The sequence below is a fragment of the Acinonyx jubatus genome, chromosome C1 (assembly GCF_027475565.1).
Source record: "Acinonyx jubatus isolate Ajub_Pintada_27869175 chromosome C1, VMU_Ajub_asm_v1.0, whole genome shotgun sequence".
Classification (NCBI taxonomy): domain Eukaryota; kingdom Metazoa; phylum Chordata; class Mammalia; order Carnivora; family Felidae; genus Acinonyx; species Acinonyx jubatus.
Window position 1 is genome coordinate 142435458 of NC_069381.1, and position 17733 is coordinate 142453190.

Here is a 17733-nt window from a genome sequence, read left to right on the forward strand (position 1 = left end):
TCATGAAGAGTTGTGGATGAAAACATGCTGAGCAATTTGATTTTCCTATAGGGAAAAAAGGGTGAATTATTTGTATTTTTTATTGAGAAGGAAAACTCTGGCATTTGTGTCTCAAGAATAGAAGGAGGAAGGATAAATTCATGGCTGGGAGTTCAAACGAGATTAGAACACTCCATGTGAGAGATGATGAAGAACCTGGCCTGCAGTGTTACATAATACAGGATAAAGAAGAAATGAATTCAGGGATACTTTAGGAAATTAAAAAGGCACGTATGTACTACTAATTGGATTATATCTCGAAAGAGGTTGATAATGAAATGTTGAAGTTTCAAGTTAGGTTGAAAACAACACAATAAATAATGAGAACGTAGGTGGAGGAATCAGTGTTATTAACACAGATGAGAATTTCAGTAATAGAATGCCAAATTTCAGATTATTGGTGACTCAGGAAGATACATCTAATGACATTTGGAAATATGAGTTTGTTACTCAGTAGTGAGTTCTGACATAACTATGTCAATGCGTGGAAAGTCATTACAGCCATGGGAATGGATGAAATCAATGAAGGATGCATGTAGATCAAGGAAAGAGAGAAGATTGTGATCAGGATTATCTGATCTGGTCAGATGACTAGGAAATAAAAAGAAAAAAGGGAGAAAAGAGAAAAAGAAAAAGAAAAACAGAAAGAAAACCATTCTCAGTTGAAATGCTTTTGAATGCAATGAACAAAAAACCTGATCCAGATTGATTTCATATGGAGAATAGTTATGTCGAATATTGCAATGATTTTCAACTTCAAACCCTTTCTCAGGCTTGCTTCCCTCCTTAACACCAAATGGTTGCTCAGAGGCAATTGAGGTTATATGCTTGGGGTAAGCGGGGGGTGGGGCAGAGAGAGAGAGAGAGAGAGAGAGAGAGAGAGAGAGAGGGAGAGAGGAATGAGTAAGAGAGAGAAATAATTATTTCATTTAACCATGAAAATAAAAGCTGTTCCCTTTAGACTGATAAGACCAGATAAAATATGGGCCCATCTCTGATCAAATAATAATCACTAGGGAAAGGTCATTGTGGTACAGGCTTGCCATCATTGACATAAGGTATAAAATTGCCATATCTGACTGGGAGAGGCTACTGCTAGATAAACACAGAGGTTTCCATTGCTTAACCTGGTATTTGGTCCAATGGCTGCTGAGAGTAATGCTAATTCATCTTGCAGAGGGATGAACGTTCTTATTTGAGCTTGCATTGGCCCAAAGACATAAAGGGTTTTGTGTGTGTGTGTGTGTGTGTGTGTGTGTGTGTGTGTGTGTGTGTGTAAGAACATAAATGCATATGTTTGAAAAGATATAAAGAAGGTGGGTTTTGATAATGCCACTCAGTCATTAGTTGCTAAGCATCTCCAACTCTGGCTAATTGCCAAACCACTGGCATCCATCCTTTCTTTATAGAGGGAGATAGGCTTAAACCCATGCTATAATGCACTGTTTATTCTTTGTTAGCCTTCCTTGCTTTTGTTGAGATTTTAGTATTTCATTCCTAAGCATTATCTGGATCTCATAGTGTAAGGCAGGTGTCATTTTGGTATAATTCTCATTTGGAATTTCACATCCTAATGCTGTTTGCTGAGTTCCGCATCATTCCTTGAGTTGCAACTCAGTTGCCTTCAGAGAGAGCCTCTTCTGATAGCTTGACCCCTGCCTCTTGTTCCTAAGCGTGAATTTTCTTGTGTCCATTAGTTCCCGGTTCAGATCCTATTTTTCATCCTATTCTGTTCCAAAAACTTTTAGTGTTCCTCTATCTGCCTTTCAGAAATGGATTCCTTCAGAGCTAGGATCCTGAACTTTAACTCCTGCTATTTCAACCTGCCCTGGGCCTGAATAGTGAATAGAATTAAAAAACAGGTCACCTGCTGTGTTGAATATTCTAGATACCCGTTCTACCCCAGTGGGCAATTTGAGGCTAAGCCTGAACTCTCCTATCCCTGAGCTATCTGACAATAAAGAAATTGCCCTGCCTCACAGATGAACACTGAGAGAGAACACTTGTCACTATCAAGTTCACTTCCTCAGTAGCTTTAAACAGATTTTCAAATATTTCTATAATACAAAAAGTTTATATGTCATGCATTTTAAAGAAAATATTTGGTATGTATTAATGATTTAATGATCTTGTTTATATATTTACTTATAAGAATAAAATCAACTTTTAAATCAGAGCCAGAAAATATGCTATGATAACTTTGGGAAGGGATTCAGACCTCTACTTGCTCTCAGCCTAAAATTTATGTGGTTGAAAATGGAGTTTGTTTTTTTTTTTTAATGGAGTGTTTATACACTTTGCGGAGCTAACGCAAATTCAGCCTAGCTTATACTATCGTAGAATCGTGACTATTGATATCTATCAGTGAAGTAATCTTAAAACCAAGGCAAGTTACAAATTCTAGCCTCCATATATAGGACATAAATAAAAAGATACATTTCCCCAAACCATTTTGATATTTCCAATCTGCCAGTCTGAATCGATGTCACTAATTTGGTTACAGATTTATATGTATTACTTCTGACTCGACAAGAGTTCAGGCTGCAATAACCAGTTCTTCTGGGATTCTGAGGCTGTCAGGAAGCCACTTTTTGTAAAACATTTTAGAAAAATAATACATATATAAAATAGGGACATTGTGCCCGCAATTGATTGTGCTTGATAGGTTCCTGTCTTTTAAGCCAGATAAATGTCTGAAACCAAATCCTTTTCACGATTTTCCTCCCCCAGCTCCCCATCACCTACAGGGTGGTTAAAAAATCAAACACTTTAAAAATATATTACTCAGTAAGTTGGATATATATGAATATGTAGTAAGAACCGATTTGAAAAGAACAAACAAGAATATCATTATACGTGTTCAATATGTATCCTTTGTCTTCTGGGGCACACATCAATTTGTGGTCTAATTCTTTCCAGATCTTTTTTTTTTTTTTTTGCACATAAGCTTTCTTGATCGAAATGGATTCACCATGTGCTCCTTCCTTTCCTTAAAGCTGTGAGAAAGAAGTGTGACAACACCAAGCTTATTAATTGATCCCTGTTAGAGTCTTGAGGTGTGCTAGCTGGGAATCCACTCTTCAAGTGTTTATTATGCATATGGAGTATATAAGTGTATGTATATATTTTTACCTTTCAGATATAGTTTATCATAATTAGAGGTGATTATCAAAATAAGTAAGTAAGTAAGTAAATAAATAAATAAATAAATAAATAAATAAATAAAATTGTTACATTCACTGTTAGAAGACATTGAACAAATGTTTATCTTTCTGATTTAACAGAGAAGAATTCCCAGTATTATTTTACTCAAATTTTAAATATGTTGCAGATGGCAAGAATAAAGAAAATAGGGAAGTTATAAAAAGTAACAAATACTTTTTGAGATGCTCTGAGAAATGAGCACTTTTTCATCCATTGTTGATGGACCTGGAGATCTTAAATATGACCCTTCTCAGTAAAACCCCTGACCCCAAAGGTGCATTTTAAAAATGGATTTAAATAGAGGCCCCTGAGTGGCTCAGTCAGTTGAGCATACAACTTTGGCTCAAATCATGATCTCACAGTCTCTGAGTTCAAGCCCCACACTGGGCTCACTGCTCGCTTTGGATCCTCTGTCCTCCTCTCTATGCCCCTCCCCTGCTCACTCTCTCTCTCTCTCTCAAAAATAAATAAACATTAAAAATGGATTTAAATAATAGAAAGTGGGAAATTACATCATTTAAAATCATATAGATCATTACTTTGTTACTTGCAGACATAATGTAACAGAAAAATAAAATTAGAAGTTAGCAATGCAAACATGAATGGGAGGAAAATCATATTTGTTATTAAAATGCAGAAGGGAACTATATATAGTGTACCATGTTTATAGGGAAGATCTGATTAATGGAGAAGCCTCAAAATTACTAATTTTCATATAACTAATTTCATATGACCAAGTGATGCACTGTATTTCAGAAATTAGTGTTTGGTGTGGTAGATAAAATACATACATTATTGTGTCAGAGCCAAGAGAAAAGATGTGTTTGAATCAACTTCAACTTCACAATATAACTATAGTTTCTAACATTATTTTGTTTTGTTGCTAGACAGTATTCCATAGTATTTCATTAGTGATTGCACATAATTTACTTAACTGATTTAGATTCTATCTAATATTTTACCATGACAAACAATGCATCAATGTCATTGTGCTGACATCATTTCACATATATGAGAATATATTTTTGTATAACATTCTGTAAAAAATTTCTGTAAATTTTTAGATATGGTGTTGTTGCTGGATAAAATGATATGGTTTTGTTCTGGAACAAAATAAAGGTAAACATTTAATAATATTAGAGGTAAACTATGTGAAGTATCATGTCACATACATATCCATTTTTGAAATTTCCCTCTTATAATAAGTATTGAATTACTTACATGGAAAGAATTCTCTGGGGCATTAATATATCATTGCTAAATTGGGGGCACCTGGGTGGCTCAGTTGGCTAAGCATCTGACTCTTGATTTCAGCTCAGGTCATGACCTCAGTTTGGTAAGTTCAAACCCTGTATCAGGCTCTGCAATGACGCTACAGAGCCTGCTTGGAATTCTCCCTCTCTCTCTGCTTGCACTGTCTCTGTCTCTCTCAAAATAAATAAACTTTAACATCAATCAATCAATCAATCAATCATTTTGGGGTGCCTGGGTGGCTCAGTCAGTTAAGTGTCTGACTTTGGCTCAGGTCATGATTTCAGTTCATGAGTTTGAGCCCCACATCAGGCTCTGTGTTGACAGCTCAGAGCCTGGAGCCTGCTTGGGATTCTGTGTCTCCCTCTCTCTCTGCCCCTACCCGGCTCACACTCTGTCTCTCTGTCTCTCTTTCTCTCTCTCTTTCAAAAATAAATAAATACTAAAAATATATATATATCATTGCTAAATATTGATGTCTCATTGCATTTTCCCCCCTGAGTTTTTGTCTTCTTTAAACTTTCATTTTAAGCTTTTATTTTATAGGAGTATCTGATAGAATTTTGTGTTTGCAATGGGGAAGAAGGCATAGAAAATAAAGGTAAAAAAAAATGACAAATTGGTTGTAGTACAGAGATGATTTGAAGATGACATTAACTGCCTTTTTAATTTCATTGGAACACAGAAACAATTCATTTACCTCATGCTTGGCAGAACCATTCACATTTATTAAGTGATTTCTTGAGCCTTGCTCATATCATTCCTAAAACGGCACTCTCATCCCAACTAAACACTTCATTGCTCTTTAAAGTAAATACCAAATTTTAGCAGATCACAGCAATTAATGCCATTTAATTATTTTAAATAAAGCAAACATATTGAGAGAAAAATCAACATATAATTATTACCCAAGTAAATTTGAAAATTTTGGGGCAGTCAACAGACCCTGGAAGGACCTGAGTCCAGTCACGTATATGGACTTTCTTATCGGATTTCTCAGTGTGCTTCAAGGGCTTGTTTTTAAGCTTTAAAAATGGGGTCTTGAGAGGCCTTACTGTAAGACTGGTTTTCAATCCACTATCAAGGTATGACCATAGTTGGATCTCTACTAAATGTCCCACGTGTTAGACAAGGTCTCTCCACTGCCCACTCTCATGGTTATAACTCACCTAGGTCTTGTCATTATTAATAACTTTGTTTCAGCCTCAGACCAATATCTCCTTTTCTGGTTTATTGCCTCTAAACCCCTTCCTGACTTTTAACAGTCTGTTTTGCCGGTTCTTCCTCATCTCCCAGACCTCCAAGTACTTTATTATCTCAGCCCAAGCTTTCTTTTCTATCTTTACTCACTCCCTTCATGACCTCTTCCAGTCCTACCGTTTCCCCTCAAGGCCAGGCAAGAACCCACAGAGCAGTATGTCAGAGTAAGTTAGGAAATTGCTCACAAGTCAGAAACTGGGAATTCATTTTGGAGCTGTGAGTTTAATTCCAGGCTTGTTTTGAGGCCAAAAAATGCTCAGAAAGGAGATGGCAAAGAAAAGAGAAATATGGAAACTGGAGGAATTTCTGACTCAGAAACAAAGCTTCCTAGACTCAGTAATATCAATGGAAGCAAATTATTGAAATCTTAGGGCATTATTCCAGGATATGAATAGTTTAAATGCATTAGGGAGATAATGAATAGACTTATCTATTAGAATGAAAGTGGTTCTAATTGTTTGCAAATAAATGTTCTTTCTCTTTTCTACTCTTTCAACAAACCAAATAATTAGGAAGAATCTTCCTCTATACTTTTAGTCTTTGAAATTTCCAGTGTATCCTGTTGAAGACAAAGAAAAATATTACAGATCTTACCTCCATGAAGTCTGCTAGCTACATTGGAGCTGAGTCTGCTATAAGTTCTAAAATAACTCTTTCACTGCAACGCTGGAAACTTTTGTCCTAGTTGCCTTTCTTTCCACTACCATAATATAAAAAACAAAACAAAACAAAACAAAAAAAAACATACAAATTGTTACCATCTGGACACAAATAAGAACTAAGTCCTCTGTTGCACCTCACTTTCACCCCTCAGGGGGTATCCACTTGCGTAGTTTTCAGTTGAAGAATCTTGCCTTATTCCTGTGAGATTTTGAGACTTTATTACACAGGGTACCATCCCTTCAACCCGGCAAAAGTTCTAGGTTCATCTAAGCATGCTAATAGCTAGGCTCCAGAGGTATTCCTAGAATTTTTCCTAGGAATGCCAAAGTAATTCTAATTCCGACATGTCAAGTTGAAGAGTCTCAAAACGGAATGCAGATTATCATCTCTTTTTTTTTTAAGTTTATTTATTTCATTTTAGAGACAGAGAGAGCACAAGCGGGGGTGGGGGGGGGTCAGAGAGAGAGGGAGAAAGAATCCCAAGTAAGCTCTGCACTGTCAGTGCACAGTCTGACGTGGGGCTAGAGCTCATGAACTGTGAGGTCATGACCTGAGCTGAAATCAAGAATTGGACGCTTGACCAACTGAGCCATCCAGGTGCCCCAATCATCTTTTAATTCCATTTAATAGACTGAAGTGTTATACAGAAATGCATACATTCTTATTTCTAAGAAGATAGGGAAAAATACAAATTAAATAACATTTGACATGAGAAATTCTCCCCCATGTCAGGCTCTGCTGGGTACTTGCCTCTACAGTAAGTTTTTATTATTTAGAAAATTATGACATAATAGCCTGGAGAATCTACCTGTGTAATCACTCATTATACCACAAAATAGTTCTATGTTTGAGCAAATATTTAAACTCTCTTTGCCTAAATAACCCATCTGTAGATGGGTTGTGAGGATTAAATAATATAATTACCCTCCAATACTTTCAATAGGGCTTGGCGTATAAGAAGTAGTCAACTGATGTCATCACCATCCCCATCTTCATGATCATTATCTTTCATTACCATTGCATTTTCATCAAATTTTTTTGTTGGGATTAGCACTGGGTGTTGTATGTAAGCGACGACTCATGGGAATGTACTCCTGAAGCCAAGAGCATACTGTATACACTGTGTGTTAGCTAACTTGACAATACATTATATTAAAAAAAAAAGAATAGATAAAACCTTACAAAAGTTCTCATATATTAACTGGAAAAAATAAAAATATAGTATACTCTATAATACGTGTTAGCAGGTGGGAAAAAATTACATAGCTATTTGCAATAGTGGAAATATGTGTATTACTGTGAATTATTTCCTAAAAAATAATATTTCGAGACATTATTGTTTTAACTAAAAAGTATAAGGTCTCTTCTTGCTTTAAAACAATCCTCCTCTCCTGACAAGTAGTCTAGCTAGCCCTACTTCATTTTCAATTTGGAAAACTGCAACTGTGCAATGAAATTCCTCTTAGAGAACTTCTGAATCCCTGTCACTTCATTGATCCTCTAGTGATCATCCTTGAAAGATAGTTCAGTCCTCTGGTGGATGTTTCCAAATCATTTCATCCCAGGGCGGAGAGTTCCAATTGTTAGAAACTGCATCTTGTACTGAGCTTAAATCTGCCTTCTGAAGCTGTATCACTAATTTGAACATGTTTTCAGAAATAACAACCCTTAACTTTTGTAGCCGAGGACTTAAAATAAGCCTAATCAAACAACAGGTCAATGGATGTACATGTTGTCTTACTCTGAACTTCAATCTTGAGTAAATAATAGAGCATTTACATGAAATGTTGTGGCTACTTTTAGTTTATTTTGGGATTCCAAATTTAATGTGATTTATAATATTAATTATATCAATAAATTATTTAAGTGAATGCTGTTGGTAAAATACATTTCTCTGTTTTTAAATTGAATTTAAATTCAAAACTAAACTTAGATATGCAGCTGAAATATTTTAAAAGCATTTCCTATTATTATGTATGATGTTCATGTTAGGAGATGTAGTACAAGCTCCCAGTTTATAGAAAAATGAGATTTTTGTTATCTTCATTTTTGGATCTGTAAAAATATATTAAAATTCTTTTTTTTTAAAGGAGAAATGCTTTTTGGTACAGTAACCTTGCAAATGTCATCCCAGCAGGAGAATTTTTGGAGAGCTCTGGGTAATAGAAAACACAGCTTACTAATCATAGTTATCTTGCTGGCAGGGTTTTCTTTTGCAAACACTGTTATATACAGTTCCACAGATTACTAAATTGTAAAAAGTACTCATAAACGTGGATCTGAAGTATTCTCAATATTTAGTATACTTTAACTTGATTTTTATTTTGGAATGTCCTAAAAGTATAACGCTATTTGAAGCTAAAATACTTATTCTATAAATACAATGTTTAGCAGGAATTTAGTGTACTTATCATTTTTAAAAAGACAACATTTTATTTAGTTACCGATTTTTATAGTTTTTTTAAATTTAAAGTTAATTAATGGGAGCATATGAAAACTGGTACTCTCGAATGCTGATTTTACCTCTTGTCAAGATTCTGTGATCCTTAAGAAATATTTAGAGATTTAAGGTTATTTTTCCTTCCTTAAAAATGCAATAATGCAACAGAGTAGAGGAAAGATAGAGTTCTAAAACTCTATTCCTAATAGTTGGTATTTTAAGGTAAAGGGCTTTATTTCACAGTTGAGGTGACAGAATGGAAGTCCATTATTGCTAGAATTATCAGGTGTGAAGTGTTTGTTTTCCACAAGATTTTTTTTGCTTCTCAATTTAGAAGTTGGAAGAAGAGTGACCAAATTAACCAAGAAGGGGAATTTTATGTGTTTTTTTCAAAACAACTAATGTTTTATTCAATAGACCATTGGATATAACTAGTATTTATTAAATATCTGCATTGTGGTAAACTAGGATTTCCATAACTATATTTAATCCTATGAATGAATGTTATTACATCTGTTATTCAGGAGAAACTAAGATTAAAGAATGATTCATATAATGTATTGGGGCTACAATTTTAACATAAGTAGGTCTTAACTATATAGTCATGACATTTCCCACTTTGCCATGCTGCTCCTACAATAACAGGATACCGGATAATCAAATTAGTTATGTACAAAACTGAGTTCATATGAAATGTTCCTGATGTAAACTGGAAATTGCACATACTGAAACATACTGAACCTGACACTCTTCTAAAAAATTATAATATGACATAATATTTAATGTGTTACACTGACACAAAATATGTTTGCACATAGAATTAAAATTCTCACAATAGTTCTGTGAATTAGATGGGATGATTGTATACTGATCACATAATTAATAGATAGGGAAATGGATAAAAGGTGTAGGGTTATGAGTATAAAAAGAAAAGTGTAAGTTTTAAGAAACTCTCAGATGTTACCCCTGTCCATCTTCCCTGTTTAAAGATTCATGAACATTCTACGTAACCACTACTGTCACAGATACAGACTGTAATTTTCTCTTCACTCTCCCTTGTCTGTCTCTGTCTCTGTCTCTGTCTCTCTCTCTCTGTCTCTCTCTCTCTCTCTCTCTCTCTCTCTCTCTCTCTCTCTCACACACACACACACACACACACACACACACACACAGTGGTTTGACTCTGTAACTTGCATTCAGACATGGTACCAGGCTCTGTAAGTTTTGTAATAAGGATATGTAGAAGATCTGTAGAACTTCTTCCTCAGGAGTTATTTAAAAAAGGAAGGATTATAAGAAACTTAAATTCCCTTTTTGGTTGATATTTCACCCATTGATTTGTGTGACCACACACTTTGAAAAATTCATCATGACTTTTCTAAAGTAATAGTAACTCACCATTGGCTAATTTTATTGAAAAATACAAAAAAAAAATAAGTGCAGAGAGATATTTTGGCTTGAGTAGCTACATTTTTTGATTGTTTTCTTTTTCAATATAGTTCTAAATTTGGCCACCTCTGCCACAATGTGATGCTGACATAATGTTTGACAGTGAAGGGCGTTTAGGCCAACAGATCCAAGAACCCTGAAACAAAACTGGATAACACTTTAAAAGGTTTCATTCTTCCTTCACAAGAAAACTGTGGAGTGTAAAATGACAACTGTGCCTTAGGCGTAACTTTTGAAATTTATCTTTTTTCCTCTAACTATCTGGTTGTTTTGTTTTGTTTTGTTTTGTTTTTTTGAATGTGCATTATCAGCAAATGTCTTGTCCTTGTAGACATGTCTGGGCAACCCAGCTTTTTACTTGGTTCAGTAATTTCTAAACTGGCTCTGTCTTCCAATTGTAAATTGTAGCACGGCTTATCTATGGGCTAGTGAACCTCAGGTTCTCATCCAGGAATGTGTGGACCTTTGTATATTCTGATATACTGAGCCCAGTGTGTAATTATAACAGACATAAAATGATTCAGATTGCTTTGTTGACTTTTAAAATTACATTCAAGCAAGTACTTGTAGCTCATCATTGTTCCCTCACCCATTCTTAGTATTCTGAGAGCAGAATATTCCTTTGGGATTGAAAGGTTAGGCACAACCTAGTTTTTGGAGTGTCAATAAATGCAGGTAAAAAGATTGGCCAAAGACAATATTCAAACCACAATCGAGCACATTCATTTTTCTTGGTACTTGGTATTTTTTGTCTATTGGAGTAAAAATAAAAGAATGATATTTTACATGTGGATTTTAAATATGGATTTTTCAATAGAGAAATTCTATATATTTATCTAATCTATCATCTCTATCTATGTCTCTTATCTATCTAGACAAATGAATAGGCATGGGTGCAAAGAGACATCTTTCTATTTTACAGATAAGTGAAATAATACCAGTTATTACAGCTGACGTTAACATTAAAAGGATATTAACTTGACAGTTGTCTCACAGAAGAAAAGACAATCTAGTAAATGATTACAAAATAACATTGTCTATTGTTAACATATAGGTTATGCCAAAATATATGGAGATGATATGTGTTTTACGTGTGTTATCTTATTTAATATAAAACTGTTTTGATAGGCATTACAATTGTCCTGATTTTCAGATAGGACAACTGAAACTTAGAAAGATAAACTACATTGCTTCTGTTTGTTTTATGAACTGAATGTTTGTGTCCCTCCAAAATTCATATGTCAAACCCTAATCCCCTGTGTGATGGTATTTGGAATCGGGGCCTTTGGAAAGTAATTAGGCTTAGATGAGGTCATGAGGGTGAAGTGTTTATTATGAGATTAGTGCCCTTATAAGAAGAGACAGGAGAGCTGTCTCTCCAGGAGCGCACACTGAGGAAAGGTAATGTGAGGACACAGTGAGAAGACAGCCATCTGAGATGCAGGTGAAGAACACTCACCCGTCACCAAATCTGCTGGTACTTTGATCTTGAACTTTCAGTCTCCAGAACTGTGAGAAATATATCTCTGTCGTTTAAGCCACCTGGTATATGATATTTTGTTATAGCAGTCTGAGCTAAGACGGGTTTATATGCTAGTAATAGCAGATCCAGGACTCTAAATTTTGCTCTGCTACATTCTAGAGTCTATGAATTTAATCATTAAAATATAAACTTGGATAAATAATGTTTCACTTCCCCACTATGGTGGTTACCATGGTTTCATTCCAGTTCCCAAGATAAATAAAAGAGTGGAAAGGATGAATGAGTGCTGTTCAATAGCTTTCCTTGTTTCTGTGTCATTCCTAGAAGACCCTTTGGTGTTTAGTACTTTTGTATTTAATTCAGACGTTTTCAGGGTCCTAAGGCTTTTATTCCTGGTTGCCATGGAATTAAGATCTTATCAGACTACTAGTTTTCCAGACACAAACTCTTTATTTCTAGGAATGTGTAGTATTCCCCCCATTATAAATGCTACATATTAGATTGAAAATGAGCATAACAAGATGATTGCTTTAGATTGAATGTTTGTGTCCCCCCTCATAATTCATATGTTGAAATTCTAACCCCCAACATGATATTAGGAAGTGGAGTCTTTGGGAGCTGAATAGGTCATTAGAGTGGAATCCCCAGGACTGGGGTTAGTGATTTCATAAGAGGCCCAAAGGAGCTCCTTCATCCCTTCTGCCATGTGGGGACACAGTGAGAGGACTTCTAGGAAGCAGACTCTCACAAGACACTGTGACAATTTCTGTTGCTTATAAGTTACCCAATTTATACTATTCTGTTATGGCAGTCCACATGGACTAAGATTGTGGTCTTGGGTAAAAATGTAGCTATAAAGTTTGTCAGAGAGGATAAAACACATATATTAAATCAGATGCAATTATTTTCATTGTAGTCAGAGTCATATTAAGTAAATTTACCAATTAATATTTTAGAATGTTGGTATATTTATATTCTTGTTTTATGCAGATTCAGTTTGAATATACATCATTTGTCACTCATTAGATTAACAAATATTTAATAAGCTACCTCTATATTAAACACATTGCATTCATCAAATAAGAAAGCAAATGTGAACACTGAATTTAAGAGAAAAACTTAGCAAATATTAATGTCATGAATTTTGCAAATAAGTAATCTTTTGAATATCTTGGCAAAATGAAACAAAAATTATAATAAGAAAATAAATTCCGGAAAACTCAATATCTTTATTTTGGTCATACAAAGACAGTCCTTTTCACATAAACTTTTATTAGCTCTGCTATAGCACAAAACATGTATTTGATCTGAATTTCAAGTTTAATCCACCTTCTCATGAATATTAATGTGAATATGGCTGAAAAATTGCCAAAATGGGCAACGTTAGGAAAAAAGAAAAGAAGTTACCGGCTTGAATATGTGAGACTCTTTGTAATATAAGATTTCAAGTTTGCAAGTTCACCAACCAATGGAGGAAGAGACAAAGGAGATGGTCAAAAAATTTTTTACAATGCAATGAAAAACCAGAGGTTTTATTGGAGCCTTCAGTCTCAAAGTCTAATAGATTAATCAGGAACAAAAAATGGCAAATGTCTTTTAAGCAGACAATAGAGATATGAATTGTGGGAATGAGCTAGAAATTTGGGGCTTGCTTATTAGATACCCTTCTGCATTTGGCCCCATATTCTTTAAAGATTTTTATAATGAGAAAGAACCAGCGAAGGGCAAATCCAAGATCGAGGTACTGGCAATCCACTCTAATTCTGTAAAAATTACACAACATGAACTAAAACCAAGGTCTAAGGATCACAGATCTGTGTCTGGCCGTAGTCTCTTTGCTTTCCTTCCACCTCTGATCATCCTTTGCTTTATTCCATGTATGACTAAATGCTGAACTACCTCTAATAACAATGCCTTTCTCTTCATAAGCTATTTTAGCAGAATGATTTCTTTGTAGTTACATACACATGTATATACCTCTAAAAAAGATATATATTATTTCTAAGTGTAGATTTCTTTACTTTGCATAACAACCTCTCATTTGGGTATCTTAGAAATCTATTTCAATATCTCTAGATCTATTTCATTCCTGGATAATTTAGCTATTCACATCCTGATGGAGATTTAGTGAGTGAATTTTATTAACATTTACTCTTTCAAAAAGGCTGCTCAGAGCACCCTTACACATTTGCCTTTGTGGTTAGATATGGCTGTTTTTCTGAGATAAATATACAGAAGCTAAATTGCTATATAAGAGTACAAGATTATTTTTAATTCTGGTAGGCATTGCTGAATTGACCTCCCTCAATTTACACTCACATCAGCAGTGTTTGAGACTCCCAGTTTCTCCCTACTTTTGCCAAAACTTATCAACCTTTTTCTTGGGAGGGGATATATTGTTTCTATTTAATTTGCATTCCCATGGGAATGCTAAGTAGTTTGTCATTTGTTGATTTTTTGATTTGAAGACTGAGTTTATTTTTTTATTTTTATTAAAAATTTTTTTTTAATATTTATTTTCGAGAGAGAGAGAGAGAGTGCGAGCAGGGGACGGGCAGAGAGAGATGGAGACACAGAATCCAAAGTAGGCTCAAGGCTCTGAGCTGTCAGCACAGAGCCCAGTGCGGGGCTTGAACCCACCAACTCAAGCCCACCAACTGTGAGATCATGACCTGAGCCGAAGTCTGATGCTTAACCCACTGAGCCACCCAGGTGCCCCTGAAAACTGAGTTGAAATGGGAGTCTTGACTCCCTATACCTAATTTATAAAAATGAAATAAAAAGAATATAAATATTTAAAGAGCTGAACTAGCAAACAAGAAGGGGAATTGCTTGGTAGACAAGAGTCTGTGAAATCCCAATCATAATCAATCCTTTCTATTCAGTTTCCTTTGCCCAGGATATTGTTTGAGTCTATATTCTGGTGTCAGCTTAGTTCATTTTACCATACTTAACAGTTTTAAGTATATCTGCCCCTGCTAGTTAATAAGCAGGACATAACAAACCATGTTATATTATTTTTTTTCTCAATCTGCCAAATATTCAGTAGCGCTCTGCCCATTCTAGACATGCAATAGATGTGCTGAATAATGTAACATTGAGATGGGAATGAAATCTTTTAAACTGGACATACTTGTTGTACAGTTCTCTGAATTATCTCCCCAGAGCCCATTAATTTGTTATAATTCAAAAACAAAGCTGGTGCTCTCCAAGAGACCACACAAAGTCATATGGGTATACCTCAGAGATTTTGTGGGTTTGGTTCCAGACCACCGCAGCAAAGTTGATATTGCAATAAAGTGAGTTGAATGAATTTTTTTGGTTTCTCAATGCATGTAAGAGTTAGATTTACACTATGCCATAGTCTATTTGGTGTCCAATAGCATAAAAACTAATGTGGATACCTTAATTCAGAAATACTTTCTTGCTAAAAAATGCTAACCATCAGCTGTACTTTCAGCAAGTTGTAATCACTGATCAGGAATCACCATAATAAATATAATAATAAAAAAGCTTGAAATACTGTGAGAATTACCAAAATGTGGCACAGGCACAAGTGAGCAAATGCTGTTGGAAAATGGTGCTGATAAACTTGCTTGACACGGGTAGCCACAAACCTTCCATTCGTAAAAAATGCAATAAAATGCAGTAAAGAGAAGCTCAATAAAATGAGGTATGGCTATACTATTTTGCTCCATGATTTTGAAATGATATATTTCTGAGCGTGTATTCCTCCAAAGGAAAATACAATCGAAAAATACTTGTTTCAAATAAGCTTCGTAAATTCATTGTTTTCATGAGCAAAAATTGCTGACAGAATTGGAATGTTCCATGGGACGTTAAGCTATGGCAGGAAAACCTGGAGAACTACCAGAGGACCCTTCTATGGTAGACATTCCCGATAAATATTTCTCAAAATACCAAAAAACATACGCACACCACAGCTGAGACAGGATGAGTCTTTTTATGAAAAACAAAGATGTGTCGAGGTGACTAACTGCATAAAGATAGGTCTTTAAGAATTATGATCTGATATTTTGGTTGCTAGTTATGGTCCTTAAATTGTTACCTAAAAATAAATTGCTCATTTATCAATAATAGTCCATTGGAAACATAACTAATAATATTGACCTAAGGGGGCTTATTAACATATCACACAAGACATTGTTTATTGTCCAAGTTATTTTAAAAGCATGAAAAGACAGAAAAGGAAGTTTCCAGTCCAAAGAAACATATTTTCAGCACCATAATTATTGTCATTTACAGTGCTCTCAAGCTTTAATCCAGGGGAAACTCATCAGTGGAATATGACTCAGTTTGATCTGAAAGTCCTTGAGAGGAGGAGAGATATGTGCAGATGGTTGCTCATCTGCGTCTTGTAATTACAGTATATGTTCACACTCTAATAAACCTAAAAATATATGAAGACCAATATAGCCACTCCTCTGAATAAGCAATAACTAATGAACATCTGGATGTGGCTACATGCCTTATAATTGAGTAGACAATTTTCAAATCAGTCAATGAAGTGGCGGCTGTTGATGTCTTAGTTCAAGTACTCCAGAACCACCTAGGCATGGAAAAACCTGTGGCCCTATTTGAATAATTTATTTGTGCAAGTTATAATATTATATACTTCTAAAGTCTCTGAATGAAAATGTACTTCTTGGGGTGCCTGGGTGGCTCAGTCGTTTAAGGGTCTGACTTCAGCTAGGGTCATGATCTCGTGGTTCACCAGTTCGAGCCCAGCGTCTGGCTCTGTGCTGACAGCCTAGAGTCTGGAGCCTGCTTAAGATTCTGTGTCTCTCCCTCTCTGCCCCTCCCCTGTTCATGCTCTGTCTCTCTCTGTCTCTCAATAATAAATAAACATTAAAAAAATTAAAAAAAATGTACTTCTTGGAGATAGACAACCACATGGTTTGGTGAGCAACTGGGAACACTGATAAAATAATTCTAGGAAAAGCTGCCTAGTTGGAAAAGAAGTGAGTTCTGTCCATACACTTCTTGTAGCTGTAGCCAAGCCATAGAAAAGAAGCATTTCAGAAACAAGACTCAGAATTGAGGCCAATTAGTACTGGCCTCAATCCCCAAGACACCCTATTTTCAGTTGTCTTTCTATTTCAGTTACAATTGTCATTTTTGTGGTCTTTGCAGAAAATGAATTGCTAAACTCACTAACAGGGAAACATGCCATTCTATAAGATAATGGTATTCCAAATTTGCTATTTTAGCTTGGTGTTCTGGACTCCTGGCTTCCTGAGTCTGCTTCCACCAGAGTAGTTCTGCTTTTCCTTGTTTTGTTTCTCCAAATGCCACTAGTGCTTGTTTTAATAAGTCCTTCTGCTACCAAATAGAAAAGCATGAAATCTACTCTCATAAAGATATTCCTGTTGTAAAGAAGATAGATCAATGTTTGACTTTCTAGAACTTCAATGTGTAGTTCTAGAAAATAACACAACAGGCCTGAAGAGTAGATATTTCTTGAAAGAAGTCTCTCCTGCTACTTATCCACAAATGTTGCATTGGAGACAAATTTTTAGCCTACAGGAAATACTAGGGCTGCTCTTCCATAAGAAAAATAAAAAGACACACAAACTAAGATAATAACAAAAATAATAATTCATTTTGGATTTTGATATGACTTTCTCATTCCTGGTTTCCAAAAATACAAAACTACCCCTCCACTAGTTTTTGGATTTAAAAAAAAAAGGGGGTGGGGAGAGAGAGAGAGAGAGAGAGAGAGAGAGAGAGAGAGAGAGAGAGAGAATGTGAAGGAATAGAAGGAGACAAGGCCCTTCTTCCTATTTAGCTTTAAGCACTGAGTTAGGCATTTAAGCATTATCTTATATAATTCTTACAATAATTTGGTTAAGTAGTTAAAATAATAGGTACTGTTTTTATTCTAATTAAATATGATAAATTTGATCTGGACAACTAGATCCTT